Source organism: Lactuca serriola, chromosome 1, assembly GCF_051521515.1.
Source record: "Lactuca serriola cultivar US96UC23 chromosome 1, Lser_US96UC23_V15, whole genome shotgun sequence".
Lineage (NCBI taxonomy): Eukaryota > Viridiplantae > Streptophyta > Magnoliopsida > Asterales > Asteraceae > Lactuca > Lactuca serriola.
In genome coordinates, this window is record NC_136408.1 from 103,404,671 (window position 1) to 103,417,498 (window position 12,828).

The window sequence follows — 12,828 nt, forward strand, 5'->3', positions numbered from 1 at the left end:
TGCAGTCAGGATGTGCCCCTTCAGCTCGAATGTGGCAGTGGCAGGTATTGCGGGTTGGAGTAAACCAAGACCCACATCTTCTCATTCGCTTCTTGTAAGCTCCCATGGACATCTCTTCAATTGTTTCCATCTCGTTCCTTGGCTCGTTCTCGGGTTCGCTCATATGTTCTTCAAATTCCGGGCCCGGTATCGTATTCGGATTCGATTTGGACGGGTATTTGATCCAAGTCTTCAAATTGCTCTTGTGCCTTGAGGATGAACTTGACTCTCCTGTCTTCTTTCCCGACTTTCTTGAAACTGATGACTTTAATTCTTGCAGTGGCATCTTCTTATCAGTCTTCATGTGAAGTGCAGCTTCAGGATCTTCAATTGGTGGCACCAAAGGTGTGGTAGATCCTCTGGTCATGAACTCCTGCAAACTAAACACAATAAAAATGTAAAACTGAAATAGAAAAAGAAAATACTTTAAAACTAAAAACTACAGTTCTCACGTCGTGAATTCTGTGACAGAAACAAAAATCAAAAAATTCTGCTAAAATAACATGTTACTAAGCTAATAAACAAAAATAAATAACTAAATAACTTTTTGTAGATTTTATCCCACAAAAAGGGTCGATTAATCTAATGCAACTAAATAAACTAATAAACGTGCCGTTCCCCGGCAACGGCGCCAAAAACTTGATGTGCACGAAAGTACCCACTAATTTTAATATTTATAACCTAACAAACTTAAACTAACTATGCACTTATAGGCAGTGTACCTAGTTAGATTACAGTATAGCTTGGGTAAGTCGGGTGTCGATCACAGGGAACGGTGTTACTAATTAATCTACTTGCTATCAAATTAACCTAATTATTAACAAGTTTAGAAAGGGTTTTATCTGATTTTACAAGATCAGACAAACTTAACTCAAATTCAATCAATAAGTAAAACACACTCTTGTCTAGTTCGAATCCACTTCGTCCTTATGGCTAGCTAATAATTATGGATTATCAAGTTGGTTTTAATTGTATTAGTAATTTAATTCTAACTTTACCAAAAGTTAATTAATTCATGTCAAACTATGTATGGTCATACACAATTAAACACAGAACCAATTATGAATATGAATATGCTATGTATGATTTATTATGTAAACGCAATTATTGTCACAATCCACGTTCTCTAGCACAGCTAAGTTTATTTATTCTAATTACTACTAAGATTTGTCAATCCTAGCTCTAACAATTTAATGTTCACTAAATCATTAGGTAAACAAGTTCATGCAGTTAATGATCACAAAGCTACACAAAACATGACGTTAAGCAACTAGAGAAACAAACACAAGCATGCTAGATAACTAAAAATCACACACAAGCAATTTACCAACTAAATAAATCCATAAAAATTAAGCTATTCATAAGTTAGAAGCTTCATCTAGCTAAACAAGAGTAGCTAGATTCAGCTGCTCATAATAGCAACTAACACACTAACACAAATCAATGTATAGTGAAACATATTCTAAGTAACTAATAAGTAAACTAAATTATGGACCTTCACTCTTTTGGTGTTGAAAACCTCTTTCCGGGACTTTTCTTCTGCTCAAAATCGCCTTCTGGAACCCCTTTCTCTAGCCAAAAGTTCCTTCTATTCGTAATGGTTAAGGATATATATAGTTGCTGATTTTCATAATTCACGTCGTGAATAATAAGATATTCACGTCGTGAGTTCCAGATAACCGTGCCCGTCAAGGATTCCTTCACCCGCGTACATATCTTCTAGAACTTATTCTCACGTTGTGAATCTTCAAGTTCTCACGACGTGAAGACACTTTTTCCAGATTTTCTTTTCCTTTAATCTTTTAACTCCCAAAGTTTCTTTCTTTAATGCTTTTAGTCCCTTTTCTTCAAAATATCTTCTTTTTGGCTGCAAATAACATTTAAGCCCATAAGTACCATTATTCTAAAGAAATTACCAACTTATATATAAAAATGTACTTAAATATTGCCTAAAAACAGGTATAAATATGGCAATATCATGCAACTATCTAGCCATGTGCTCTGTCTTTCCTTCGAGCACAACAAGCTGGAAAAACATAACTCCGCCATAGATATCGGCATTCCAATCCATCTTTCAACCACTCAACATCTATCTTCATTCCTCGAGCCAATCATAACAATCACTTCCTTCGTGAGTCCTGCGAATCAATTACCACGGCCTCGAGCAAGGCTCTTGATACCTCAAAACAAACTAACTCAACTCGGTTTGCACCATTCAAATCCACACTAACATGATCACTAAGGCCCAAATAATCACCAGACCTATTTTCATGCCTGAACAACCATTATCAAAGACCGAAAGATATAGAAACACTGCCACAAATCATGGTATCAAACCATGGTATCTTCCCCGGTAGTCATCTCATCAATCCCCCCTCACAACCTGTAAATTTGTAGTTCCCTCCTCAAACTTGTCAATTAGCCTGCCAGTGATCCGATCAACAATACTATACAATTCTTCCCGTAATATCTGTGAAACCTTAATGGTAATCATCTCCCGCATCTGATCAACAATCAACACTGGCCTATCTTAGCCCTCAACTCTAGATCCTGAATCAAATCCCCTCGAGAGCTCCATACTAAATCAAACCAAAATGCATCAGAATGCCACAATACACATCGCAACAACCACATGATGAGACTACCCCTCAAGGTTCGTGACTTCCTTGCGATGTGTACGGATCTTGTGCTTTCAGTAGTATGGGCCCATACAACCTTCCACACCTACACGTATTTGTCTTAAGGATCATTACAACCACCCAAAACAAATACAAAAATTAGGGTATGCTTACATCCTATTCTCGCTTCCTAGAGAATAACTAAACATTCATTAATTAGTCGGCTGCCCACACATAACCTCATCCATGAAACTTCCACCAAACATGCAGCACTCGCGTACGCTAATCATACATAACATTGGATCCTATAGACAGTCGAATACTTGATTCAACCCTAAGCCCTTCATCAAACAAGAATAGGAAAAAAGGCTAAGCCGAACATTCTCAAGCTATACAATCTTAATTATGTACAACTATGATGCATACACAATGCAATTACAATAATGGTGTCAGTTCCATAAAAGAAGTAACCCTAAGCTATTAGGCATTATATACCAGGCAATTCTATCATGCAATTCCTGAAGATCCCTAGCATATCACTAACATGTTGTTCTATCATAAATAACATATCAAATAACAATGTGGGAAACTTAGGGTATACTTTCATGCTCCTACTGATCGTACACATTGCATCCTTCCTTGGTTAATTTTGAAAACCATTTTAAAAACATTTGCAGTTCCCTAGTTTGAGTCTGGATTCACATGAATGCTCATCCAATTCTCTCAAACCAAGGCTCTGATGCCAATTTGTAACGACCTAAAAATCATAAAAATCAAAATTTTCCAAAAATAACCCAATTCATCCATAAAGTGTTTACAAAACCATTGATTCAAAATTATTATTCAAAATAAGAGTTTTCCCAAGAACCAATGGAACAAAACAGGAAGATGTGCACGATCACGCCTTCACTTTCCCTTGATGATCAGAAGTACCAGAATAAATAAACTAAAATTGTAAGTCAAAGCTTAGTGAGTTCCCCTAAGGTACCATCACACAACATAACAAATAAAGTATGCAAATATGAGCCTTCAACCTGATTGGACCGCTTCATAGGGGCTACGACCTATCTGGACCGCTCTACAAGCCTTCAACATGACTGAACCGCCTCGCAGGGCCTACAACGTATCCAGACTACTCTTCGGGCCTTCGGCCTGACTGGATCACCTTGCATAGCCTACAGGCTATTCGGAATGCCCCAGGTATCTTGGCCTTCAACACAAAGCGGGATCGCCTCACCCCAACCACAATATGTTGACATATGTAATAGGTAAACATAAACACAGAACCAGAAAATAAAAATAATCATACAGATTTACTAATCAGTCATATACTAGCATATCACTATCCTATAACTAGGATAGAAAAAATCTAGTGGGTCGGAATTGGTGCCTTTGACCCACAAGTACAGTGAGGAAAACTCACCTCTTAGTCCAAACAAAAGCTGAACAAATCTATACTCCGAAAATCGGCTCGATCCGGCACCTATTATTCAAAATATTGCCTAATTTAAAATTAATATCAAATTACCCAAAACACCCTTTGTTCTAAATTGGTTAAACTCAAGAAACCAGCCGAGTCAACCCAACCTCGTACGCGGCGGATACACTGTTTGATCGAGGAGTTGGTGCTTCGGCCGCGTAGGTGCAACACACACACACCTGGTTAGCAACCCTTCTCAAAAGACCTTAATACGTTAAGTCTTTTCGCCAAAACTAGATCAAAGCACCAAATGTTGTTTTTGACAATAAAGTTTCCAACTTTATGGTCTTGCATGGCCAATAAGTGCTTAACATTAAAAACGTTAAGTACTTAACCCATTAAGACCTTGTAACTCATGCATGGAAGGGAAATAATGATCAATACCACATTTTTATAGTTCCTAATAGCTCCATAATGGATAAAGTTTCTAAATTTATCTATTAGAATGGTCCCAACAAACAAGATCTACTCTTTAAGTCTCAAAGGGACCAAAAGTGCATCTTTTTTAGCTTAATCCATTATGTCAAAGTCCCCAACCTTCAGATTTAAAACAATATGATGTTTGGATGGATAAGTTTCCAACTTTATCCATAACAAGTCACAAACTTTCAAGATATAAACTTTATGCACTTAAAGTGACCAAAATTTCATAACACCCAAAAGTAGCTAGACTTAACAATTTCATCATCAAGATTCAAACTTTATACCTCCAGAAGAATGATCAAAGTGAACAAGGTCTGGATCTATAAGCTCCAATGCAACCAATGCTTCTTTAATGAGTTCCCTCTTTTCTAAGGTATACCAAGTACACTCCCAAAGCACTTAAAACACCTTCTTTTTGCTCACAAGGCTCAAATTAAGGTTAGGATTTCAAGAGAGGGTGTTGGAGAGGTGGAGGATGAGAATGGAATGAGTTTGGGGAAGTTAAGGAGCTTAAATAGGGCTCAAACCATGAAAATAGGGTTTAGGCACTGATCACCTACGCCCAACGTACTCAAGGATGCCCTAGTATGTCCAACGTATGTCCCCCGTACGCCCAACGTACACAGCTTAACCCAAAACCGCCCTAACATCAAACGGTCATAACTTCTTCTTTTCAACCCCGATTTCAACGATCTTTATATCCACATACAGGTGTTGAGGAGCCCCACAATATTATCTATATATCTTGGACTAAAAACGTCTTAAAAAAAAATCCATATTTCATGCAAGTAGTCCGAAATATAACTTTTCTCGTTTTGCCCCTTTGACTCCAACACAAACCAAGGGCTTGGATTGGATAAACAATATTATCAACATCAAATAGGGTTTAAACCCTATTCCCTTGAAGTCCAAGACATTTACTTGATCTATTTATTGTCCACAATCCCGAAATAAGAAACTTTTCGAAACAGAATGTTACAAATTTATTTTATTTCTTTACTAGTTAATTATTTTTATTAAATATTTAATGGCGTCTTATTTATAGAATATTAATTTTTTTGACGATAATATAATGATTTCATTGTTTTTATTTTATTTTTTTTGTAACAATAACATAATAATTTTTTATAGTTTACGTATATAAAGAATGAGTCAATGTATTTGTATTTATATGTTCATAGTAAAATAATATTTGTGTTTAAAAATGGTCTAATTAAATGAGGATGTTTTATAAAAAATTTAAATATATGAGTAAAACTTAGTTCAATTTATATAAAAAATAACTATTAAAATAAGCAAAACTATTGAAGTGATAATTTATATAGAAGTCAAGATTATTGAAATGATAATATAACATTTATTGTTTAATAATCCGAGATTCTCTAAGAGACCTTGTATCACAGGTAGGGCTGTTCACTATTCGGATAAAACCGAATTGTCCAATTGGACTATTTTGTTCGGATATTCGGATTTTTGGATTGATTTTCAACAAAACCGAATTATTATTTTGGATTTCGGATTGGTTTTGGTTTATAAAATAAGAACCGAATAGTCCAAAAAAACCGAATAAACATTTATTATTTATCTATTTATAATATATATCTATAATTATTTATTAATTTTGTAATTTATTTTTTCAAATAGGTTCAAAACGTTTCTCCTGATAAAAAAAAAACATTAATATGCATTTGCTCTCGAAAGTTTTGTATCTATAAAATATTTAACTATAATATATCTTCTTATTAATTGTTTATAACTTTAAATTCACAACTAAATTACTTGTTTTGTCTTCTTGTGTAAAGTTGGTTAATATTATAATTATATGTCGTTTTAAAATGTTTCGGTTTTTGAAAACCGAATTATAAAAACCGATCCAACCGTATTGTAAATGGATCGGATCGGATCGGATTTGAATTTAGTTTGAACAATTCGGATCCATGTTTTGAAAACCGAAATCAATTTGGATTTACTTGATTGGATTGAATCAAACCGATCCATCCAAACGAACACATCTAATCACAGGCCACAAGCATAATTTCTCCAAACCATAGAATGGTCCCTATAAATATTTCATCGACTTTACCAAACCTAGAAAATGGATAAAAAAAAAGGGACTATTTCTGTAATTTACTCTAGAAAAAGACATGTGCAAGGAAGGGAATAATGCGAGTCACTCTTTCTCGGCCCACAAACACCCGAAAATGGAACAGAGTCGTTTCACCATTCTCCGCCTCTCTCTGACTTCTTCTTCTTCTTCTTCGTCAACGCTTTCGGTTTCTCGGTCTTCTAGTCAAGTTCAAGTAAGTTGAAAACTTCAAATTTGAGTTTTAACCTAATTCTTTTGGGTGACTTTGAAAAATCTAAATCAGTAGACATTGTTAACATGTTTTAATCTGTGTTAAAATAATAAGCCATCTAAATTCGATTTTTAGGTTTTATATGTTTTTAATAAATCTTTGAATTGTTTGAAGTTTGTTGAGATTTTTAATCTGGGTTAAAATTATAAGTCATGTAAAGTCTATTTTTATATTATTCTGATAAATCTGTGAATTGCTTGAAGTTTGGAGTCAGTAGATTATGCTTATATGGCAACTGTGTTGAGATTCGAATTTTATTTTTACAAATGTTGGAACTGGACATCTAAGTTCAATTTTGTTGAATATTATTTGAATCCATAAAACTATGTATTTCATTAAGGCAAGGCTATAAAATAACAAAACTCAAAAGGCATATTTTAAGTAGTAGTTGCATTGCGGTAGAACATAGATAATTTTAGACATAGATTAGTAGATTACTGTTGAGCTTCCTATAAGGTCAGATATGCAAGAAGAGAGCAAGTGAAGTGGTCAATGCTGCTTAATGAGTTGTAACCACTTTTAGTTACTTTGGGAGAGACCCACCTTCAGAATGTGGGGAATCATTAATTAAATTCAAGCCTCAATTCCACTCTCTCTTGATTTATATCCAATCGGTATCAATTGCTTGGGAATCTATCTAATAATATGCATAAAGAGAAAAACAAGGTGTGAATATTGTATTAAAAGTTAAAACATCAACCATGGAAACAGGTTTAGGTCGGATTTTTTCTTTAAATTGGAATTAAAAAGTAGATTATTTTGATCTAACTCGATTATATTGACAATTTAGACTTGACTACTGTTGGAAATCAAGCAATATAACAGTAAACAAGAACAAGGGTAACAGGGGTAAAACTGGAATTGGCAGCCGAATAATTTTCTTATTGAATGAAACTTACTAGCAACCTAATGATTGAGTTGCTTTACAAATTAAATTTCGACTGATGAATTGTGATTACTAAACTACTCTATTTATACTACTAGATTTAACAGAATAGAGAAATACTAGGGCCAGTTCATTTTCTAACGGTCATGACTGCCCACATTTTTATTTTTCCTAATTACCAGGTCAATCCTTGACCAACATTTCTCCCCCTCAAGGTTGACCTTTCTTCTTCAGATCTTCTATGCCAATTAGTGCTCTCATCTCAGCAAACTTTATCCTTGGCATTGCCTTTGTTAGAACATCAGCCTTCTGTTGATCTCCATTCACATGTTCCACTTGAATCTGTTCCTTTTCAACACACATACGAATAAAGTGGAACTTTCTATCTATGTGCTTGCTTCTATCGTGAGACACCAGATTTCTTATGAGTGCAATGGTGGATTGGTTGTCGATTAGCAGCTTCACCTTCTGTGCTTTCTTTCCCATCAGCTCACTGAACAAATTTCTTAACCACAGTCCTTGACATGTTGCTGCAGTTGCAGCCATATACTCGGCTTCACATGAGCTAAGTGCCACTGTTTTCTGTTTCTGCGATGCCCATGTTATGAGATTTCTTGAGTAATAGAAAGCTACTCCAGTGGTTCCCCTTCTATCTTCACAATCACTGTTGCAAGTATTGTCATTGTATCCCACAAGTCTTCCATCACCTCCCCTGTGATACTTTAGCCCATACTGGGTTGTTCCCTTCACATATCTCAAGATATGTTTTATAGCAGCATAGTGACTTTGTTTGGGAATTTGCATAAACTTGCTCACCACTCCAACACTGTAATTGAGGTCTGGTCTTGTGTGGACCAGGTATCTCAAACTCCCAACAAGCCTCATGTACATTGTTGCATTTACTGGTTCACCATCTTCATCTTTGGTTAACTGGAGTTTTGGCTCCATTGGGTACTGAGAACTATTGCAGCGTTCCATACCTGAAGTCTTTAAGATCTTTTCAGCATACCCCTTCTGTGTGAGCATTGTACCATCCTTACCCTGTACTACTTCAATTCCCAGGTAATATGATAACAATCCGAGATCACTCATATCAAACAAACACTTCATTCTATCTTTGAATACTTGGATTCCCTTCTCACTTGACCCAGTGACTATGAGATCATCTACATATACTCCAACTATGAGATTCAAGTTGGGTTTGTGTACCTTGTAGACAGCCTGATCCTGAACGCATCTGGTGAATTCGAGTGACTGGTCAAGTTTTGTATTCCATGCCCTTGGTGCCTGTCGCAACCCATATAGGGCCTTGTGAAGGCGATATACCTAGTCTTCCTTGCCTTTGACTGTGAATCCAATGGGTTGACTTACGTAGACTTCCTCCTTAAGGTCACCATGTAGGAATGCTGACTTGAGATCCAGGTGATGTACAAGCCAATTTTCCTTCGTCGATACCGAGAGGATCAATCTTATCGTCTCCAGCCTGGCCACCGGTGCAAATGCGTCGTCAAAGTCGACACCCCTTTGTTGAACGTAACCCTTGGCGACCAAACGAGCCTTGTGCTTGATTACTTCCCCAACTGCATTCTTTTTCGCCTTAAATACCCACTTTACCCCTATCACCTTGCGATTTGGGGGTAGCCTGGTTAAAGTCCAGGTATTTTTTTTCTCAATTGACTTCACTTCCGTTTCCATGGCTCGTTTCCACCCTTCTTCACTTGATGCTTCTTTGTAGGTTGTGGGTTCATCATCAACCAACATTAATTCTTGATTACTTTCATACAGATCCCGTATCTACTCCTCCTCCAGTCTTGTCGTATTTTCATATAAGTCGTTGATTGAGTGAAAGCCCCGTGTTGGTGTGTCATCATATGAAGCTACAGACCCGCTTCTTGATTGGATCGTCGATACTCGACTAGGAGGTGTCAAGTTGGTACCAGGTACATACGACTGTGTCGAGTCTTCAAGTCGTGATTCATCCAATCCAATGTCTCCGTAGAGATTGTTTAACGGCATCACAGGGTCTTCGTTAGTGCTAATTGACTGATCAGGATCTTGGGCCGACTGGGGTTGGGCTCCTTCATGGACAATAACATTGATCCAATAAGGCGTTGAAAGTGGCTCCCCCATTGTTTCATTATTCCAAGCCCAAGGCCTTCTTTCGTCAAAGATCACGTCTCGAGTTATCACTATCCGTCAACTGCTGGGGTTAAACATACGATACCCTTTTGTTCCTTCTTCTGTTCCCAGGTACACCATTGGCTTGCTTCGATCAGTTAGTTTGCTCAGGCCTCTCAATTTCTTCACAAATCCCATGCAACTGAAGATCTTCAAGTGTGCGATCGAGGGTTTAGAAGCTTTCAGTGATTCGTATGGGGTTACATCTTTGAGCGCTTTTGTGCTTGTTCTGTTCAACAAATACACTGAATGTCTCACGGCCTCCCCCAAAATTGATCCGGTATCCCTATAGCCTTGAGTAGTTCCCTAGTCATCTCCAAAATCGTCATATTTCGACGTTCCACAACCCCATTTTGCCGTGGGGTGTGTGGTGTTGTCAATTGTCGCTTGATTCCCGCCTGCTCACAAAAGAACTGGAATTGATTCGAATTGAATTCACCTCCACGGTCAGTTCTTATCATCTTGACTTTATGGCTGCTTTTTTTCTCAACTTGCAATTTGAACTTCTGAAACATGCTCAACGCTTCATCTTTTGTTTTGATCAAGTATACCCACATATACCATGAGTAGTCATCCACGATTAAGAGGAAATATTGATTCCCTCCTTTAGTAGTTGGGGTGATGGGTCTGCATAAGTCTGCGTGCACTAGCTGTAGTGGCTCTTTAGCTCTCCACGTGGCTTCCTTTGGAAAAGCTTGGCTTGGTTGCTTGGCCAGCATACATCCTTCACACACCTGTGATGGATGAGTCACCTGGGGCATGCTTAATACCATCTTCTTACGTGTCATCTCCTCGAGTGTTCTGAAGTTAGTGTCCCATGCATGTGTGCCATAACCATGATTCATCGTTTATACTCATGGCTAAGCACACAGGCTTCCCAGGTGTAAGCTTAATTTTATAAAGTCTGTTCTTGGATCTCTACACCTTCATAACCAAGCTTCCTGCTTCATCATACATTCTTAGGAACTCCTTCTTCATCCCTATGTCATACCCCTCTTCAGTCATTTGTCCCAGACTTATTATATTACTGTGCAGGGCAGGAATATAATACACATCTGGGATGACAAATTGATCACCATTCTTGCAATCAAATAGGAGAGCACCTTTTCCTTTGATCGGAACCCTGGACCCGTCACCGAATTGAACCTGCCCCGTTACTTTCTCGTCAAGTTCAGCAAACAAGGCCTTGCATCTAGTCATATGGTTACTAGCTCCATTGTCTAGATATCATATGTTGTCCTCATTTTTTTCTTTGAATTGGTTTGGGTAGACTTTTTCTTCATTCAATAGGACTACTTCGCTGTTCTCTTCACCACAAACAACTAGCAATAGGGATGGTTCTTCTTCATCAGCGACCAAGTTTACTTCTTGGTCCTGCTGCTTCTTTCCCTTGCACTCCGATGCATAATGAACAAGCTCTTGGCATTCATAGCATCTGATGTTGCTCTTGTCTCGTGGCTTTTTTTGTGTTGTTTGCCTCCTGTCGTGAGTCACCACCCCAGCGCCCACCTCTACCACGAGACGAGCCTCGCCCTCGTGTGCTGCCTCTTCCGCCCCGATTATTATTTCCGCCCCTTCCTCGACCACCTGCTGAATTTTGCTTGCTTGGACTCCGGTGGGTTGACGAGCGTTCTGCCTTAGCAAGCAGCAGGGCATTATCTCCCAGTGTACTTGCCTTTCGGAGCCGGAGCCTATCCTCATAAGCCTTCAAATGCCCAATTTCTTCTTCAAATAGCATCGATTCCATGTCAAAGCTTTGTTCAATTGATGCCACCAGGTTTATAAACCTTTCCGGAACTGTGTCGAAAAGCTTTCTCACCAATTCTTAATCTTCCAATATTGCCCCTGCACTCCCAAACTTTGAAATCATGGCTGATATCTTTCCTGCATAATCATCTATGGTTTAAGACTCCTTCATTTGAAATGCTTCAAACTCACTCTTGAGTACCCTTAGCCTTGCCTTTTGGACCCTCTTTGCACCTACATACCGTGACTTTAGAGAGTCCCAAACTTCCTTGGCTATCTTCTTCTTAGCAACCTCTGCAAGAATCTCCTCTGGTACAGATTGGAAGATGAAAGCTCAAGCCTGCTTGCTCTTCTTCTAATCCCCAACCACTCCGGTTGGTGGCTCAATGGCATCCTATAACCCATGGGCATCCATGATGGCTTCCATCTTAATTGACCAGGTGTTGTAATTTAGTGAGGTTAGCATTGGACATTGAAGAGGAAAAGGATTATCTTTGGGCTGATTGGATGATGATGGGGCTATCATCTTGTTGAATCGAGGATACTTGGGCATACAATTCATCAGGATCTGTTTGTTTTGCTCTGATACCAAATGTTGGAGATCAAGCAATATAACAATAAACAAGAACAAGGGTAATAGGGGTAAAACTGGAATTGGCAGCCGAATAATTTTCTTATTGAATGAAACTTACTAGCAACATAATGATTGAGTTGCTTTACAAATGAAATTTCAACTGATGAATTGTGATCACTGAACTACTCTATTTATACTACTAGATTTAACAGAAAAAGAGAAATACTAGGGCCAGTTCATTTTCTAACGGTGATGACTGCCCACATTTTTATTTTTCCTAATTACCAGGTCAATCCTTGACCAACAACTACATCATATAGTTATGATTGTATATAGGGGTGTCAATTTATGACACGATATGACAAAAATACACGAAACAAAACGAAATCGGGACGAAATCAAAATTCGAATTCGTGTTCGTGTCGTGTCAAGATTAAAAAAGACGATGTTGTGTTGTGTTGTGTTCGTGTTCATAAATCGACACAAAATTGACACGATTAAGCATGTGGTTGGTAGTTTTTCGTGTT